The following is a 20,332-nucleotide window of genomic DNA, read 5'->3' on the forward strand; positions in this document are numbered from 1 at the left end:
TCTCTCTCTCGGGCAGACACTGCTTTTCTGCCTAATAAAATCTCTTGCATGAGTTCCCATGTCTGGAGTGGTTTTTCTGGGTGCTTTTCACTTTTCAGATGTGGTCTTCCAGGTCCTGGTTATTGTCCCTAGATGAAATCAGTCACATCCCTAGTTGATGGTGGTGGCAGCAACTAACCTATAGGTGCCATGATATTGGGCTTCTAATCTCTAGCCAGTGTCCCATGATGGAGGCTGCCCCAACTAAAAATTGTGATGATGGTGGCAAAGGTAACCCAAGATGGGCACAGAGGTGACCTAGGATGGAGCCAACTGCTTTTAGAGATGGGGTTGTGAGAGCTGGCCATGCCAGCCCATTCAGCTATGCAGCCCTGTGATGTGCTTTTTTGTAGTGGATTGTTGCCTCCAGGTCCTGTTTGTTGTCCTAGGGTGGGGACTACAGCATCAGCTGTAGTGTCCCAAGATGGAGGCTGCCTGGGGAGCCATGGGGACTGCAGCATGGGTGCTGTCCTCTCCTCCTGGTGGGGCTGGCAGCCATCAGTGGGGTGGGCGCTTTCCTCTCAATGAAGATAATTTATATCATGAATGAACCTATCCTAGAACTTTCTTAGGAAACTCCTCTAATATGATTTGGATGTTTAAGTTACTAAAGAAAAACACCATAGTAAGATACATATTCCACATCAGGTACATTATCATATTTTATTTATGAAATTTAAATCTTTTGGTTATATATTTTAAAGTGACAATTCTTCACTTTTACCTTCACTTCTTTTCCACTCCCTCTTCCACTTCTCTCACCAAATCCAATTGGATTTCTAAGTCCTGTCAATTCTGTCTTTAAGGTGTGTTCTCTTCCTTTCTATCTTGTTATCTAAGCCAATTCTCTACCTCAGTGAATTGAGAAACACAAGGAATGCATTTCATATTGCAATGTCCATCCATACATGACTAAAAGACAAGTGTCATCGATTATTACTTCTATTAAAATGTGACCCCTCTAACACCTCTTATTAAAAACACAGCTATGTCTTCCACAACTGAATTAATGAAACCTTCTCTATTTTCTCAGGAATTCATTGCACTTTATACAAAACTACTAGTGCATGATTTTTCAAATCCCAGAATTGCAATGTGGATTTTCTTTGGAGAAAGCAAAAATCTCTGTCAAAACACTTTCATGTTGAGCACTGTGCATGCAGCAAGACGGCAGGCCGGCATTCTGACCACCATGGTGCACCCTCCTCCCCTCCTGCCAGCAGGGTTAGCTCAGGGGCAGTGGGGAGGCAGTGGGCAGGGCAGAAGAGCCAAGTGGCACCCCCCAGCAGTCCGCTGGCCCACTCTGAGCCCTGCATTGAGAGGCCTGCATGTCGGGGGTGGTGCTAGATCCCCGGTAGAAGGCTGGAGCAGAAGGCTGGAGAGCTCCCGGGTGAGAGGGGCAGCCAGCTGGGCAGCATGAGTCCACAGGGGCTGGTGAGAAGTCTGCTCAGCCTTCTCGTGGATCTGGCCAAGGAGATGGTGAGCCGCAGCTGCTGCAACCCCATCAACGTGGAGAGCCTGGGGCCATGGAAAATAAGAATTTATTAGAAGATAATGTATAAGCAGTGAAAGTGTTTCTGCACAGAACCAGCTCCAAGTCCCGGAGCCAGCGGCGAGCTCCAGCCCACAGGCAGCTTCAGGGACCAGGACAGAGCAGCCAGGGACTTCCCCAAGCAGCCCTGCTCCCTCCAGCGGCAGGCGCCTTTCAAGGCTAGCTTCTTGGAGCAGACCGCCCAGTGAGAGCCTTTCTACACAGAGCCAACCACAAGTCCCGGAGACAGTGGAGAGCTCCGGCCCGCAGGCAGCCTCTGGGACCAGGGCAGGGCAGCCAGAGACTTCTCCAGGCGACCCTGCTCCCTCCAGCTGCAAGCTCTTTCCACGGGGCGATCCAAGATTGCGGAATAGAGGGTGAATGCATCTCCTGTCATTCCAGAAGCAGGATTCAAGAAGGGAAGGCATTGAGAGACTCGGACTAAAATAGAGCCACGGGGTGAGTCTCCCCCACCGGGTGAAACTCGGCCCAGGTGACAGGACCGGACAGGGGCGACTTCTCAGAGCAGGGCAGGGCAGCTAGAGTCTTCCCCAGGTAGCACTGCTCCCTCCGGCGGCAGGTTCCTTCCACATGGCCAGCTTCTCAGATCAGGCACCCAAGTAAGAGCCTTTCTGCACAGAACCAACTCCAAGTCCCGGAACCAGCAGCGAACTCCAGCCCCCAGGCAGCTTCAGGGACTAGGACAGGGCAGCCAGGGACTTCCCCAAGCAGCCCTGATTCCTCTGACAGCAGGCTCTTTTCATGGTAAGCTTCTCGGAGCAGACCGCCCAGTGAAAGCCTTTCTGCACAGAGCCAGCTCCAAGCCCTGGAAACAGTAGCGGGCTAGGGGCAGCTTTCTTTGGAAGCACTGCATTATCAAGTTCCTCCAAGAATTCAGGCTACTGAAGGCTGGGAGATGTTATACTGGAAATCTACAGGGACACTATAAGCCAAAAGAGGAAATCTGCAATACCTCAGAGTCCCACTGACGTCTGACCAATATGAGAAAACAAGGGAAGAAAATGTTCCAAACAAACCTACATACTGTATCAATAAAACCCAATGACAGCACAGCAGAAGAAATGTCAGAAAGGGAGTTCAGAGTGTACATAATTAAAACAATCAGGGAAGCAAACGAGGAGATGAAAGAGCAAATGCAGGCATTGAAGGAGGAGATGAAAGAGCAAATGCAGGCATTAAATGATCGCACCAATCAACAGTTAAAAGACCAAATACGGGAAGCAAGAGATCATTTCAATAAAGAGTTAGAGATACTGAAAAAAACAAACAAACAGAAATCCTTGAAATGAAGGAAACAATAAAACAAGTTAAAAATCCATAAAGCATAACCAATAGGATAGAACACCTGGAAGACAGAACCTCAGACACTGAAGAAAAAATATTTAATCTTGAAAACAAAGTTGACCAAACAGAGAAGATGGTAAGAAATCATGAACAGAATCTCCAAGAATTATGGGATATCATGAAAAGGCCAAATTTAAGAATTATTGGGATTGAGGAAGGCTTAGAGAAACAGACCAAAGGAATGAACAATCTATTCAATGAAATAATATCAGAAAATTTCCCAAATCTGAAGAATGAAATGGAAAACGAAGTATAAGAGGCTTATAGGACTCCAAATATACAAAAATACAACAGACCACACCAAGGCACATTATTATGAAAATACCTAACATACAAAATAAAGACAGAATTTTAAAGGCCACGAGAGAAAAGAATCAAATTACATTCGGGGGAAAACCAATAAGAATATCAGCAGCTTTTCAATCCAGATCCTAAAAGCTAGAAGGGCCTGGAACAACATTTACCAAGCCCTGAAAGAAAATGGATGCCAACCAAGAATCTTATACCCAGCAATACTTACTTTCAGATTTGATGATGAAATAAGATCCTTCCATGATAAACAAAAGCTAAAGGAATTTACAAAAAGAAAGCCGGCATTACAGAACATTCTCAGCAAAATATTCCATGAGGAAGAGATGAAAAACAATGATGCAAATCAGCAATGGGAGGAACTAACCTAAAGGAATAGCCAAATAAAGGAGAAACCAAATCATGTCAAAAAACAAAAATGAGCCAAATGACTGGGAATACAAATCATATCACAATAATAACCCTGAATGTTAATGGCCTGAACTCATCAATCAAAAGACATAGACTGGCAAATTGGATTAAAAAGAAAAATCCAACAATATGCTGCCTGCAAGAGACTCATCTAATAGAAAGAGATACCCATAGACTAAAGGTGAAAGGATGGGGAAAAACATACCATGCACACAGACACAGCAAAAAAACTGGAGTATCCATCCTCATTTGGACTTCAAGCCAAAACTAGTCAGAAGGGATAAAGAAGGACATTACATGCTGCTTAAGAGAAGCATAAATCAGCAAGACATAACAATCATAAATATCTATGCCCCGAATATTGGCTCATCCATGTACGTCAAACAAATCCTTCTTAATTCCAGAAATCAAATAGACCACAACACAATAATACTAGGTGATTTTAACACACCTCTCTCACCACTGGATCGATCCTCCAAACAAAAATTTAATAAAGAAACCATAGATCTCAATAACACAATCAACAATTTAGACTTAACCAACATATATAGATATACCATCCAACAAAGAACGAATACACTTTTTTCTCAGCAGCACATGGATCCTTCTCTAAAATAGACCATATTTTATGCCACAAAGCTACTGTTAGCAAATACAAGAAGATAGAGATACTACCTTGTATTCTATCAGATCATAATGGATTGAAATTAGAAATAAATGACAGAATAAAACTTCTGCAATAATTGCAGAAACTTCTCCAATACCTGGAGATTAAATAATACACTATTATATGATGAATGGATAACAGAAGACAACAGGAGGGAAATAAAAAATTCTTAGAAGTAAACGAGAACAAAGACACATCATATCAAAATCTCTGGGACACTATGAAAACAGTACTTAGAGGAAGATTTATTTCATGGGGCGCATTCAACAAAAGAAGTAGAAATCAACAAATAAACGACTTAAAGCTACAGCTCAAAGCCCTAGAAAAAGAAGAGCAGACCAACACCAAAAGTAGTAGAAGACAGGAAATAGTGAAAATCAGAGCTGAAATCAACGAAATTGAAACAAAAGAAACAATTGGAAAAATTAACAAAATAAATAGTTGGTTCTTTGAAAAAATAAACAAAATTGATAAACCCTTAGCCACACTAACAAAGAGAGAGGGGGAAAACTCAAATTACTAAAATTCGGAATGAACAAGGAAATATCACAACAGACACGACTGAAATACAAAACATAATTAGAAGCTATTTTGAAAATCTATACTCCAACAAAACAGAAAACCTCAAAGACATCAACAAGTTTCTAGAGACATATGAATTACCTAAACTGAACGAGGAGGACATACACAACTTAAATAAATCAATTTCAAGCAATGAAATAGGAGAGGTCATCAAAAGCCTACCAACAAAGAAAAGTCCGGGACCAGATGGGTTCTCAGTCGAGTTCCACAAAACCTTTAAAGAAGAGCTCATTCCAATACTCCTCAAAGTATTCCATGAAATAGAAGAGGAGGGAACCCTCCCAAACTCATTCTATGAAGCCAATATCACCAGACAGAGACACATTGAGGAAAGAAAATTTCAGACCAATATCCTTAATGAACATTGACGCAAAAATTCTCAACAAAATTTTAGCAAATCACATACAAAAATATATTAAAAAGATAGTGTACCACGATCAAGTGGGTTTTATCCCAGGGATGCAAGGTTGGTTCAACATCAGGAAATCAATAAATGTCAATCACCATATCAACAGACTTAAAGTTAAGAATCACATGATAATTTCAATAGATGCAGAAAAAGCATTCGATAAAATATAGCACATCCCTTCATGCTCAAAACACTAGAAAAAACTGGGGTAGTGGGAACATTCCTAAACATTGTAAAGGCCATGTACGCTAAGCCCATGGCCAATATCATTCTAAATGGTGAAAAACTGAAAGCATTCCCCCTAAAAACTGGAACAAGGCAGGAATGCCCTCTTTCACCATTTCTATTCAACATCGTCCTTGAGACTCTAGCCAGAGCGATTAGACAAACCAAAGAAATTAAAGGGATACGAATTGGAAAAGAGGAACTCAAACTATCCCTGTTCGCTGATGACATGAAATTTATATTTAGAGGAACCTGAAAATTCCACCAGAAAACTTTTAGAACTCATAAGTGAATTCCGTCAAGTAGCAGGTTACAAGATCAATGCTCATAAATCCAATGCATTTTTATACGTAAGTGATGAATCTTCAGAAAGAGAAATTCGGAAAACTACTCCATTCAAAATAGCATCGAAAAAATAAAATACTTGGGAATCAATCTCACAAAAGAGGTGAAAGACCTCTACAAATGAGAACTACAGAACACTAAGGAAAGAAATTAAAGAAAACCTTAGAAGATGGAAAGATCTCCCATGTTCTTGGATAGGCAGAATTAATATTGTCAAAATGGCCATACTACCTAAAGTGCTATACAGATTCAATGCAATTCCAATTAAAATCCCAAGGATGTACCTTACAGAAGTAGAACAAGCAATTATGAAATTCATCTGGAAGAATAAAAAACCCAGAATAGCTACAGCAATCCTCAGTAGAAAGAGCGAAGCAGGGGGTATCGCAATACCAGATCTTCAACTCTATTACAAAGCAATAGTAACAAAAACGGCATGATATTGGTACCAAAATAGACAGGTAGATCAATGGTACAGAATAGAGGACATGGACACAAACCCAAATAAATACAATTTTCTCATACTAGACAAAGGGGCCAAAAATATGCAATGGAGAAAAGATAGCCTCTTCAACAAATGGTGCTGGGAAAACTGGAAAGCCATATGCAACAGAATGAAATTAAACCCCTATCTCTCACCCTGCACAAAACTCAACTCAAAATGGATCAAGGACCTCAGAATCAGACCAGAGACCTGCATCTTATAGAAGAAAAAGTAGGTCCAAATCTTCAACTTGTTGGCTTAGGATCAGACTTCCTTAACAGGACTCCCATAGCACAAGAAATAAAAGCAAGAATCAATAACTGGGATAGATTCAAACTAAAAAGCTTTCTCTCAGCAAAGGAAACTATCAGTAATGTGAAGAGAGAGCCTACAGAGTGGGAGAATATCTTTGCCACTCATACTTCAGATAGAGCGCTAATTTCCAGAATCTATAAAGAACTCAAAAAACTCTACACCAAGAATACAAATAATCCAAGCAACAAATGGGCTAAGGAAATGAACAGACACTTCACAGAAGAATATGTACAAGCAATCAACAGATATATGAAAAAATGTTCAACATCTCTAGTAATAAGGGAAATGTAAATCAAAACTACCCTAAGATTCCATCTCACCCCAATTAGAATGGTGATTATCAAGAACACAAGCAACAATAGGTGTTGGCGAGGATGTGGGGAGAAAGGTACACTCATATATTGCTGGTGGGGTTGCAAATTAGTGCAGCCACCGTGGAAAGCAGTGTGGAGATTCCTCAGAAAGCTTGGAATGGAACCACCATTTGACCCAGCTATCCCACTCCTTGGCCTATACCCAAAGGACTTAAAATCAGCATACTACAGAGATACAGCCACATCAATGTTCATTGCTGCTCAATTCACCATAGCCAGATTGTGGAACCAACCTAGATGCCCTTCAGTTGATGAATGGATAAAGAAACTGTGGCATATATATACAATGGAATATTATTCTGCCATAAAGAATGATAAAATTATGGCATTTGCAGGCAAATGGATGAAATTGGAGAATATCATGCTAAGTGAGATAAGCCAATCTCAAAAAACTAAAGGACGAATGATCTCGCTGATAAGTGGATGAGGACATATAATGGAGGGTGGGAGGGGTTAGCGTTAGGGTTAGGGTTAGGTTTAGGGTTAGGGTTAAAGAGGGTGGTAAGATTGGAGGAAGGAAGGACTGTATAGAGGGAAAAGAGGGGTGGGAGTGGTGAGGGGGAGGGGAAAAAGTAACAGATTGAATCAAACAACATTACCCTATGTAAATTTATGATTACACAAATGGTATGCCTTGCCTCCATGTACAAACATAGAAACAACATGTATCCCATTTGATTACAATTAAAAAAAAGAAGATAATGTACAATATGTGTCCAGGAGACAAGCTCTAAAAGTGAAGAGACCTTGTTTTGATGTATCACTGGTTTATTTATGGCTCTCCTCAGATCTGCCCCTGGTGGCATTCTCAACTCAAACAATATTGCAACAAAAATGGGAGGACAAAAACGGGTCTATGACATTACCAATGTCTTATAAGGAGCTGACCTCATTGAAAAAAATCTAAGGACCATATTTGATGGATAGGATTGATCTTAATTTTGGAGCAGTGTCCCAACAAAAGAAGCTGCAAGAGGAACTTTCAGACTTATCAGCAATGGAAGATCCTTTGGAGGAGTTAATTAAGGATTGTGCTCAACAGTTGTTTGAATTAACAGATGATAAAGAAAATGAAAGGCTGGCATATGTGACATATCAAGATATTCATAGCATTCAAGCCTTTCATGAACAGATAGTTATTGCAGTTAAAGTTCCAGATGAGATATTGCCTGGATCACGTGCTACTGTGGTCGCTGGACCACCACCCTGCCCTCAGGGAAGGCCACACTCGGGAAAGGCAGCCTCCCTCCAGTAAGGACTCTGCCCCTGGGTAACACCATCTACCGCCATACTCAGGACCCCATCCAGGATCCCAAATCACATTTGGTTCCTGTCCCTATAGACTTCTCTGTGTGGGTGAGCAGTTTCTCAGACCTTCCTTGTGCAGATGACCTTACCAAGGTTGAGAAGGACATTTCAGAACAATAAGAGGAAAATGCAGAAGTGAAAAAGAAAATAGGAATGGACTTAGAAAAGAGTGTGGGATTCACCTGACCAATGGAGGACACCTGTCAAGGGGATCAGGTCACCCCGTGAAAAGGATGAAGATTTTGATATAATAGCTGCCCTGTGGCCTTTAAGTCTTTCCTTCCTCCATTCTTGCCCCCCTCCCTAACCCTAACCCTAACACTAACCCTAACACTAACCCTTCCCACCCCCCATTATGTGTCATCATCTGCTGGCAAATGGATGAAATTGGAGAATATCATGCTAAGTGAAATAAGCCAATCTCAAAAGACCAAAGGACGAATGATCTCACTGATAAGCGGATGAATCTTTACCAGTTCAGTGCACAGATGGCAGTGTCCCAGAGGCTCAGTCAGCATTAGACTCCACATCTTCATCTATGCAGCCAAGCCCTGTATCAAATCAGTCACTTTTATCAGAATCTGTAGCATCTTCCCAGGTGGACAGTACATTTGTGGACAAAGCAGTACCGGAAACAGAAGATCTGCAAGCTTCAGTATCAGACACAGCACAGCAGCCATCTGAAGAGCAAAGCAAATCTCTTGAAAAACCAAAAGAAAAAAAAAGAATCGCTGTTTCATGTGCAGGAAGAAAGTGGGACTTACCGGGTTTGAATGCCAGTGTGGAAATGTTTACTGTGGTGTGCACCCTTACTCAGATGTACACAATTGCTCTTATAATTACAAAGCTGATGCTGCTAAGAAAATCCAGTAGTTGTTGGTGAAAAGATCCAGAAGATTTCAACTCTTGCTGGAATACAAAATCCTTTGACCATCTTCAAACTAAAAATTGACTTGAGGGTTTTTTTTCCTAGTCATTGGGAATGTAGAGCAATGTATCTTGCATAGACCTTTTAATCATGCATGTCATCAGAAGAATAGATTTTTGTTTTTGTTTTGAAAATGACTGTGAACATTTATTTCCATTGCAATTTCTGTGGCTGAAGAGACTTAAACTTTACAAGTATTATCCTTTTAAGATCATTTTAATTTTAGTTGAGTGCAGAGGGCTTTTATAACAAACGTGGAGAAATTGTGGAGGACTGTGATTTTTCCAGTATTAAATATGCATGCATTAATCTTGCAGTTTATTTTCTCATTGTGTATGTATATATGGCTTTTGTCTACAGCACGATTTCTCTTTTGATAATGCCCTATTGGGCACAATTAGTTATCAGTAACTGAACGTATCTTAATCAATATGACTGCTTCTGTTTTTTCATTAACAAAGGTTATACATATGTTAGCATATAGTTTCTTTGCACCCACTATTTATGTCTGAATAATTTGTCACAGGAGAGTATGTGCTGATGAGATTCCAGGTTTGTGTGTTTTGTTTTGTTTTGTTTTTTTGCGTGAGGGAAAAAAAAAAAAAAACTGTATGCACTTCATTGCTGACTGCAGGTTTCTTTCAGATTACGCTCATTGGTCTGAGTGTATACAATATGAAGAATGATCTGAAGTAATTGTGCTGTATTTATGTTTATCCATCAGTCTTTGATTAAATAAAAAGGAAAACCAGGAAAAAAAAAAAAAAAAAACTCCAGATGAAATCAGATTGGATGTTCCAGTTCCCAAAGAAGACTCTATCACGGTACACATAAGGAGCACCAGAGGACCCATTCATGTGTATTTGTGTGAAGTGGAGCAGAAGCATTCAAATGGCAAAACATCAGACAGGGTAGGGACCTCTTCATCTAAAAGCATTCATCCAGAACACCCTGAGAAAGGAGATGTCAGTAGCATCAGGAAGGCCAGTAGTGTCTTTGAGTAGCTCCCTACTTAAATTACTGGGTAATTATGGTTTCTGTATTCAAAAACAACTTCTTTTTTTTTTTTTTTAATAATTGGTCACTGCATTTTGTCAGTGAAGTAGACATTTTTGCCTCCTGAAATAACTTCATCACAGAGAGTATCACAGAAACAAATGGTCAGACCTGGCACAGACAGTTCTTTGCGGACTCTGTCATCCTTAAAGGATTATGTCGTTATGTCGAAAAAATAATTGCCTGGGCTGGGATTGTGGCTCAGTGGTAGAGCACTCACCTAGCACATATAAGGCACTGGATTCTATCCTCAGCACCACATAAAAATAAATAAATAAATAAAGTTGTTGTGTCTATCTACAACTAAAAAAATTTTAAAAAATAATTGCCTTACACTGGATCATGTTTGCAGTTAAGTGTTGTACGTTGGCTAGGTGTACACATGGATCTAAATGTGATGTTTTTGTATATATCTGTATAGTGTCTGAAACTTTTACCCTTATACAGTCAAAATAACAGAAAAGTGACAGACAAGTGCTCTAATTTCCTTAGAACCTAGAACGTATAAGAATCCTCTGGACAAAGGTTAGAGGAGAGTTTCTCCAAGCTTCTACATGCAGAAGTATCACAAATGTGCTATACATTTAAGTTCATAATACTAATTCAAGTATTTTAATGTGGTTCCTAGCGCTAAAATTGGAGTCAGATGCTTCTTGATGTTAAGGTGCCTACAGAGTTATTGTGTCCCAGCGGATTGGTGGCATGTCCCAAATACTTGGGGGAAAGTATAGAAATGCCATCATGGAATAGCCTAATTCACCAAGATATGAATTCAATCATGGTGAAATTGGAAACTGTGTTAAACTTTTCGCGAACGGATTTTGTAATATGCGTGACCTTTCTCCTCAGTCGGACAGGTTTTACTTACCATGAATTGCACCCTGCCCTCTCCAGCTCTAGTCCTCCCTTTCCAAGACCTAGCTATTTCTACCTCAGTGAATGAGTCATTGACCACTCTGTGCCTCAGTTTACTCAGTAGTTTACCACTAGACTGTGATGCCTTGAAGGACTTTGTCATAATCATTGCGACTTTGTCATGATTATTGTTATATCCCAGCACCTTGTACCATGCCTGGCCAACAGGAAGTGCTCAGTGAATGTCTGACAGATCAGTGAGTGTGTGACTGAAGAATGAGACTGATAAGACCTAACTTGTCACACAGGTTTCTTGTGAACATCATTTGAAGCCTCTCTTGCTTTCAATGAAAAAATTGAAGCAACTTGAAATTAAGATCATGTATAAAAAGATTTTCGGTAGGGATCCAAAATCAAAATATTACAAAATAATGGATTCACATATTCTGAGCTCAGCAGCTTTTGCCAGTCCTGTCCTCTGCTGGACACCAGTTCCTTCCCACACAGTCTCTGCTTTTTAATTTCTATATGCTTGGGGACTGCTAGTAAATGGAATAGACTTGTCTCCCTCTGTTTTAGACAAAAGTTGTCTTTTGAAATAAGCTAAAGAAAAGCTACAGGGGTCAGTGGTCACTGGGCTAGTGGGTGGTATGGTTTGACAAGACAGGAAACACAGGAGGAACAGCAAGGGTGGGATAAAAATTAAATTTGGACTTGAAAGTGAGAGTCCAGGCAGGAAGTTGTATGTGTGTAGGTCAGGTGCTCTTGGAAAGAGCTGAGCTCTGTGTAGTAGATTGGGCAGATATTAGTTGATATGTAATCTTTTAAATCATGAGAGTAGAAGAGGTCATCTAAGAAGAATGTAGACAAGGATAGGCCCTAGAATGGCTATGTTTAAGGGGAATACAGAAGAAAGAGCCTTTCCTGAGAAGAAAAAAATGGGGGAAACCCCTAAAGGAGATAGTCCCAAAACCAAGGAAGCATTGCTAAAGGTGAACAGCAATTCCTAACTTGTGAAATGTGATGAATGTTCTGCCTTATACATTGTTCTGAGGGTAAAATGAAATCATGTCAGCAAAAATCTTATGTAAGTTGTAATTGTGTTATATAAATGAAGTAGCTCTGCCACTCCAAAAAATTAAAATACTTTCATGTTGAAAAGAAACTCTTCTGTTCAGTGTGGACATACATGCATGAATTGTTTCTCTGGTGAATGTGCTATATCATCTTTCAAATTTTGTTTCCAATCATTTGTTAAATTAAACCTTCTGTCCCAGTGTTACGGTAAATTTGAATTGTCAACTTGATTGGATTAAAAGAGGCCAATGATAAAGAGGTTTCTGGATAATGAGGGTGTGTCTATGAATGATTGGCATGTGGGATAGCCAGCTGAAGTGGAGACCCTCCCTAACTGAATGTGGGCAGCACTGTTCAATAGGATGGTGGCTTAGATTGAATAAAAGTTGGAAGAACAAGGAAGCAGATGCAGATGGAAGCTCAATTCCTCGTGAATGGGTTCTTGATTGCTGCTTTGATCATCTGAGGATATTGGCCTCTCGATTCTTCACTCTTCCAAAGTGAACTCTGCCAGGTATTCTTCAGAGAGTTTCCAGAAGTCTTCAGTCTCAGACTTGGGTAGCACCATTGATCCCTCTTGTTCTGGGACTTCTGCCTCTTGGACTGCAGAGCTACTGGTTCTTCCAGCTTTCTAGCATGCAGACAGCCATTGTGTACTATGTTCATTGTGTACAGAGTCCAGCTTCTGGTCATGTAAACCAACCTAATAAATCTCCCTTTTTTATAATTATAATTCCCATTGATTCTGTTTAGAGAACCCTGACTAATAGCAATGTAAATTTAATAAAAATCATTTTCATACATATGATAAGAACCAGCTGAGCCTTTATTTGTCCCTAGTATGTCATTTCTTTCAAAAAATATTTTGAAATCCCCTTCATGCTCAAGGACTCACCCCTTTAAGACATTCCCCCCAAACAATTCTTCCTCAGTTTAGCCCTTTTCTGAGAACACTGACATGCTGTTATGAAATTTTGTACATTATATATTTCCTATTCAGAAACTGCCTTAGGTTCTTCTATGGCCAAGATTAGAGTTTTATTTTTTATGTACTTCCTCCCTTGCCAAAAAGAAAAAAAATAAATATATGCTCAATAATTGTCTATTTCCTATTAATTGACCTGAGAGTTATTTGTTTTATCCTACAATATGTATATTTATCTTAGACTTTAAGAATGTTGCAAGACATTCTGAATTTATGTGTACAGTGTTCCTGATTTCATACACCAAAGGCATGTCCTAATATTTGCATATACATATTAAAAATTTTATGAGTTCTGAAAAGAATCTATATATATTCTTATAACTTTTATTCAATTATTCTCTTCTCCAATTATTATTTTCAAGTTTGTTCATAGGGATTATTTGTAATAGCTAATTATTGAATAAAACACAGTATAGGTAGTGTATTGTTTCCATTGGTTATATTCTGATCATTTATTGATATTTAAGGGACTTCTAAAGATAATGCAGATCATTCTATTTGTCAGTTTCATATCAAGAGTATGGTCACCACATATAAAAATTACATGATTTCTATCAGAGAATAAAAGAATTTCATCCGATAATGTTCACAAATAAACATTTATAGAAAGATATTGGGTACTATTTGTGAACTATGGACATTTGTTTGAGCCATTAAGGCAGGGAAGTGGCTCTTCCAGGAACTCCTGGGTGAAATTCCCCAGTTCGAGAAAGCCCAGACGATGCTGGCTCCCTGAATTAGCTCACAGTTCCAAGTTCACCCTGAAATGGGCAGAGATGAGTGTAACATGCCAAGCACCAAGCAACCTCTTTACCCAAGATCCCCTGCTACACTGAACCTTATACCTATCCATCCCTTTTGGACATAAGTAAAGCAAGCGTGGACCTTTTCTTGCTTAGAAGTCAGACCCCTCTGGTTGGCTCAATGGGTCATGCCCCTGCTTTGAAAATATATAATTCTTGTCATTTTGTCTTTATTTCTTGATACGTAGCTTTCATAGCTTTTGTTTTGCAGCCAGCCAATCCCAACAGGTACCCATTCCCTCGCCCACAAGGAATGTGAGAGGAAGAGTTATTGGAAAGGACTAAGGATGGCTATAAATTTCTAATATGTTGAGCATTTTCTATAAACCAAAGCAAGTACAGTTCATTGTGCCCAAAGAAAAATCACGAGCAAATAAGCAAATACTATTAGCAACCAACGTGAAAGGTAGTTCACAAATATGTTTGAAGAATATGTTGTTGTGTTCCCAAACATCACTGTTCTTGTTCATGAACAGGATTGTTTTTTTTTTTTTTTTTCTTTTTTTTTGGGGGGGGGTGCTGGGGATCAAACCCAGGGCCTTGTGTTTGCAAGACAAGCACTCTACCAACCGAGCTATCTCCCCAGGCCAACAGGATTGTTTTGACTAGTAGTTTCTTTAAAATGTCATCAAGCGTGCCTAATTTTCCTTCAGTGTTGAAAGTCATGGAAAAACCTCTAGACTAAAAAAGACAGTGTTTACTGGGAAATAGCAGGGTTTTTAACACAAGTGTTTGATTTGCTCAGTCAGGAACTAGGGAAACCAGACTCCAAGTCTAAATTTTCATTTTATTTTTCAGTATAATGCTTCAAGTTTCAATATAATGTCCACATGTACTTTATTTGTAGTTCTTCATTCCAGATACTATATAAATGCTTTTAAAATAATGGGGGGGCGGGGAGTACTAGGGATTGAACCTGGGGAAACTCTACCACTGAGCTTTCTATTTTTTGTTTCGAGATGGGGGTCTCATTAAGATGTGAGGCTGTCCTCAACCTTGTTATTCTCCTGTCCCAGCCTCCCTCGTTACTGAGGTTACAGTCTGCACCACCACCCTAGGCATTATTAAGATTTGTTTGTTTGTTTGTTTGTTTTTTAATTTAGGCAGGTAATTTTCTGAAGCAAAATACCACAAGGTTGTTGCCAGGAATCAAGAGAAAAGCTCAAGAAAAAGGAAAATTCTAGATTGTGATTTGTGTAGCCCTGATTAAGATATCACTTCTTTTCTAATATAAGCATTTAGTTGTTTTTTTTTTTTGTAGGAAATGAATGAGTAATTATACCTTATTAGATTTTATTAATCCTCATTAGAACTCTATTATTCTTTATAAGTGGGAGAAAAAGGGGTGGGTGGTTGAGAAAATGCCGGTCAAATCCCATCATAGCTGATGAGAACTGAGTTAATCCATTCTCAATCTCTTATGATACTGGGATTTTTTCATACTAAATAGTAGTACTCAGGATGTGGGTTTTCTGAAATGTTTGATAGAATAAGTGAATTGTATTGTGATAGGATTTTTTTTTATTGTAAACAAATGGCATACCCGTTGTTTCTCTGTTTGTACATGGAGTCAAGGCATACCATTTGTGTAATCATAAATTTACATAGGATAATGTTGTTTGATTCATTCTGTTATTTTTCCCTCCCCCGCAACCCCTCCCACCCCTATTTTCCCTCTATACAGTCCTTCCTTCCTCCAATCTTACCACCCTCTTTAACCCTAACCCTAAACCTAACCCTAACCTAACGCTAACCCTTCCCACCCTCCATTATATGTCCTCATCCACTTATCAGCGAGATCATTTGTCCTTTAGTTTTTTGAGATTGGCTTATCTCACTTAGCATGATATTCTCCAATTTCATCCATTTGCCTGCAAATGCCATAATTTTATCATTCTTTATGGCTGAGTAATATTCCATTGTATATATATGCCACAGTTTCTTTATCCATTCATCACTTGAAGGACATCTAGGTTGGTTCCACAATCTGGCTATGGTGAATTGAGCAGCAATGAACATTGATGTGGCTGTATCTCTGTAGTATGCTGATTTTCAGTGCTTTGGGTATAGGCCAAGGAGTGGAATAGCTGGGTCAAATGGTGGTTCCATTCCAAGCTTTCTGAGGAATCTCCATACTGCTTTCCACGGTGGCTGCACTAATTTGCAACCCCACCAGCAATGTATGAGTGTACCTTTTTCCCCACATCCTCGCCAACACCTATTGTTGCTTGTGTTCTTGATAATCACCATTCTAATTGGGGTGAGATGGAATCTTAGGGTAGTTTTGATTTGCATTTCTCTTATTACTAGAGATGTTGAACATTTTTTCATCTATCTGTTAATTGCTTGTACATCTTCTGTGAAGTGTCTGTTCATTTCCTTAGCCCATTTGTTGCTTGGATTATTTGTATTCTTGGTGTAGAGTTTTTTGAGTTCTTTATATATTCTGGAAATTAGTGCTCTATCTGAAGTATGAGTGGCAAAGATATTCTCCCACTCTGTAGACTCTCTCTTCATATTACTGATAGTTTCCTTTGCTGAGAGAAAGCTTTTTAGTTTGAATCTATCCCAGTTATTGATTCTTGCTTTTATTTCTTGTGCTATGGGAGTCCTGTTAAGGAAGTGTGATCCTAAGCCAACAAGTTGAAGGTTCGGACCTACTTTTTCTTCTATAAGATGCAGGGTCTCTGGTCTAATTCCGAGGTCCTTGATCCATTTTGAGTTGAGTTTTGTGCAGGGTGAGAGATAGGGGTTTAATTTCATTCTGTTTCATATGGTTTTCCAGTTTTCCCAGCACCATTTGTTGAAGAGGTTATCTTTTCTCCATTGCATATTTTTGGACCCTTTGTCTAGTATGAGAAAATTGTATTTATTTGGGTTTGTGTCCATGTCCTCTATTCTGTACCTTTGATCTACCTGTCTATTTTGGTACCAATATCATGCCGTTTTTGTTACTATTGCTTTGTAATAGAGTTGAAGATCTGGTATTGCGATATCCCCTGCTTCGCTCTTTCTACTGAGGATTGCTGTAGCTATTCTGGGTTTTTTATTCTTCCAGATGAATTTCGTAATTGCTTGTTCTACTTCTGTAAGGTACATCCTTGGGATTTTAATTGGAATTGCATTGAATCTGTATAGCACTTTAGGTAGTATGGCCATTTTGACAATATTAATTCTGCCTATCCAAGAACATGGGAGATCTTTCCATCTTCTAAGGTTTTCTTTAATTTCTTTCCTTAGTGTTCTGTAGTTCTCATTGTAGAGGTCTTTCACCTCTTTTGTGAGATTGATTCCCAAGTATTTTATTTTTTTGATGCTATTTTGAATGGGGTAGTTTTCCGAATTTCTCTTTCTGAAGATTCATCCCTTATGTATAAAAATGCATTGGATTTATGAGCATTGATCTTGTAACCTGCTACTTGACGGAATTCACTTATGAGTTCTAAAAGTTTTCTGGTGGAATTTTCAGGTTCCTCTAAATATATAATTATGTCATCAACGAACAGGGATAGTTTGAGTTCCTCTTTTCCTATTCGTATCCCTTTAATTTCTTTGTTTTGTCTAATTGCTCTTGCTAGAGTTTCAAGGTCGATGTTGAATAGAAGTGGTGAAAGAGGGCATTCCTGCCTTGTTCCAGTTTTTAGGGGGAATGCTTTCAGTTTTTCACCATTTAGAATGATATTGGCCATGGGCTTAGCGTACATGGCCTTTACAATGTTAAGGAATGTTCCCACTACCCCAATTTTTTCTAGTGTTTTGAGCATGAAGCGATGCTGTATTTTATCGAATGCTTTTTCTGCATCTATTGAAATAATCATGTGATTCTTACCTTTAAGTCTGTTGATATGGTGAATGACATTTATTGATTTGCGGATGTTGAACCAATCTTGCATCACTGGGATAAAACCCACTTGATTGTGGTACACTATCTTTTTAATATATATTTGTATGCGATTTGCTAAAATTTTGTTGAGAATTTTTGTGTTGATGTTCATTAAGGATATTGGTCTGAAATTTTCTTTCCTCAATGTGTCTCTGTCTGGTGATATTGGCTTCATAGAATGAGTTTGGGAGGGTTCCCTCCTCTTCTACTTCATGGAATACTTTGAAGAGTATTGGAATAAGCTCTTCTTTAAAGGTTTTGTGGAACTCGACTGAGAACCCATCTGGTCCCGGACTTTTCTTTGTTGATAGGCTTTTGATGACCTCTTCTATTTCATTGCTTGAAATTGATTTATTTAAGTTGTGTATATCCTCCTCATTCAGTTTAGGTAATTCATATGTCTCTAGAAACTTGTTGATGTCTTCAAGGTTTTCTGTTTTGTTGGAGTATAGATTTTCAAAATAGCTTCTAATCATGTTTTGTATTTCAGTCGTGTCTGTTGTGATATTTCCTTGTTCATTCTGAATTTTAGTAATTTGAGTTTCTCCCTCTTTCTCTTTGTTAGTGTGGCTAAGGGTTTATCAATTTTGTTTATTTTTTCAAAGAACCAACTATTTATTTTGTTAATTTTTCCGATTGTTTCTTTTGTTTCAATTTCGTTGATTTCAGCTCTGAGTTTATTTCCTGTCTTCTACTACTTTTGGTGTTGGTCTGCTCTTCTTTTTCTAGGGCTTTGAGCTGTAGTGTTAAGTTGTTTATTTGTTGATTTCTATTTCTTTTGTTGAATGCGCCCCATGAAATAAATCTTCCTCTAAGTACTGCTTTCATAGTGTCCCAGAGATTTTGATATAATGTCTTTGTTCTCGTTTACTTCTAAGAATTTTTTATTTCCCTCCTGTTGTCTTCTGTTATCCATTCATCATATAATAGTGTATTATTTAATCTACAGGTATTGGAGAAGGTTCTGTTTTTTATTCTGTCATTTATTTCTAATTTCAATCCATTATGATCTGATAGAGTACAAGGTAGTGTCTCTATCTTCTTGTATTTGCTAACAGTAGCTTTGTGGCATAAAATATGGTCTATTTTAGAGAAGGATCCATGTGCTGCTGAGAAAAAAGTGTATTCGTTCTTTGTTGGATGATATATTCGTATATGTTGGTTAAGTCTAAATTGTTGATTGTGTTATTGAGATCTATGGTTTCTTTATTCAATTTTTGTTTGGAGGATTGATCCAGTGGTTAGAGAGGTGTTAAAATCACCTAGTATTATTGTGTTGTGGTCTATTTGATTTCTGGAATTGAGAAGGATTTGTTTGATGTACATGGATGAGCCAATGTTCGGGGCATAGATATTTATGATTGTTATGTCTTGCTGATTTATGCTTCCCTTAAGCAGCATGTAATGTCCTTCTTTATCCCTTCTGACTAGTTTTGGCTTGAAGTCCACATTATCTGAAATGAGGATGGATACTCCATCTTTTTTGCTGTGTCCTTGTGCATGGTATGTTTTTTCCCATCCTTTCACCTTTAGTCTATGGGTATCTCTTTCTATGAGATGAGTCTCTTGCAGGCAGCATATTGTTGGATTTTTCTTTTTAATCCAATTTGCCAGTCTATGTCTTTTGTTTGATGAGTTCAGGCCATTAACATTCAGGATTATTATTGTGATATGATACGTATTCCCAGTCATTTGACTCATTTTTGTTTTTTGACATGATTTGGTTTCTCCTTTATTTGGCTATTCCTTTAGGCTAGTTCCTCCCATTGCTGATTTGCATCGTTATTTTTCATCTCTTCCTCATGGAATATTTTGCTGAGAATGTTCTGTAATGCTGGCTTTCTTTTTGTAAATTCCTTTAGCTTTTTTTTTTATCATGGAAGGATCTTATTTCGTCGTCAAATCTGAGAGTAAGTTTTGCTGGGTATAAGATTCTTGGTTGGCATCCGTTTTCTTTCAGGGCTTGGTAAATGTTGTTCCAGGCCCTTCTAGCTTTTAGGGTCTGGATTGAAAAATCTGCTGATATTCTTATTGGTTTCCCCCGAATGTAATTTGATTCTTTTCTCTCGCAGCCTTTAAAATTCTGTCTTTATTTTGTATGTTAGGTATTTTCATAATAATGTGCCTTGGTGTGGGTCTGTTGTATTTTTGTATGTTTGGAGTCCTATAAGCCTCTTATACTTGGTTTTCCATTTCATTCTTCAGATTTGGGAAATTTTCTGATATTATTTCATTGAATAGATTGTTCATTCCTTTGGTCTGTTTCTCTAAGCCTTCCTCAATCCCAATAATTCTTAAATTTGGCCTTTTCATGATATCCCATAATTCTTGGAGATTCTGTTCATGATTTCTTACCATCTTCTCTGTTCAACTTTGTTTTC

At 38.6% G+C, this 20,332-nt stretch overlaps 2 pseudogenes; both read left to right on the forward strand.

Moving 5' to 3' along the window:
- Nucleotides 1–1,455: 1,455 nt before the first annotated feature.
- LOC124989207 (transcription factor E2F6-like) lies at nucleotides 1,456–10,296 on the forward strand (annotated as a pseudogene).
- Nucleotides 8,518–9,371, forward strand: LOC124988423 (AN1-type zinc finger protein 6-like; annotated as a pseudogene).
- Nucleotides 10,297–20,332: the final 10,036 nt, after the last annotated feature.

Source organism: Sciurus carolinensis, chromosome 7 (assembly GCF_902686445.1).
Source record: "Sciurus carolinensis chromosome 7, mSciCar1.2, whole genome shotgun sequence".
Taxonomy (NCBI): Eukaryota; Metazoa; Chordata; class Mammalia; order Rodentia; family Sciuridae; genus Sciurus; species Sciurus carolinensis.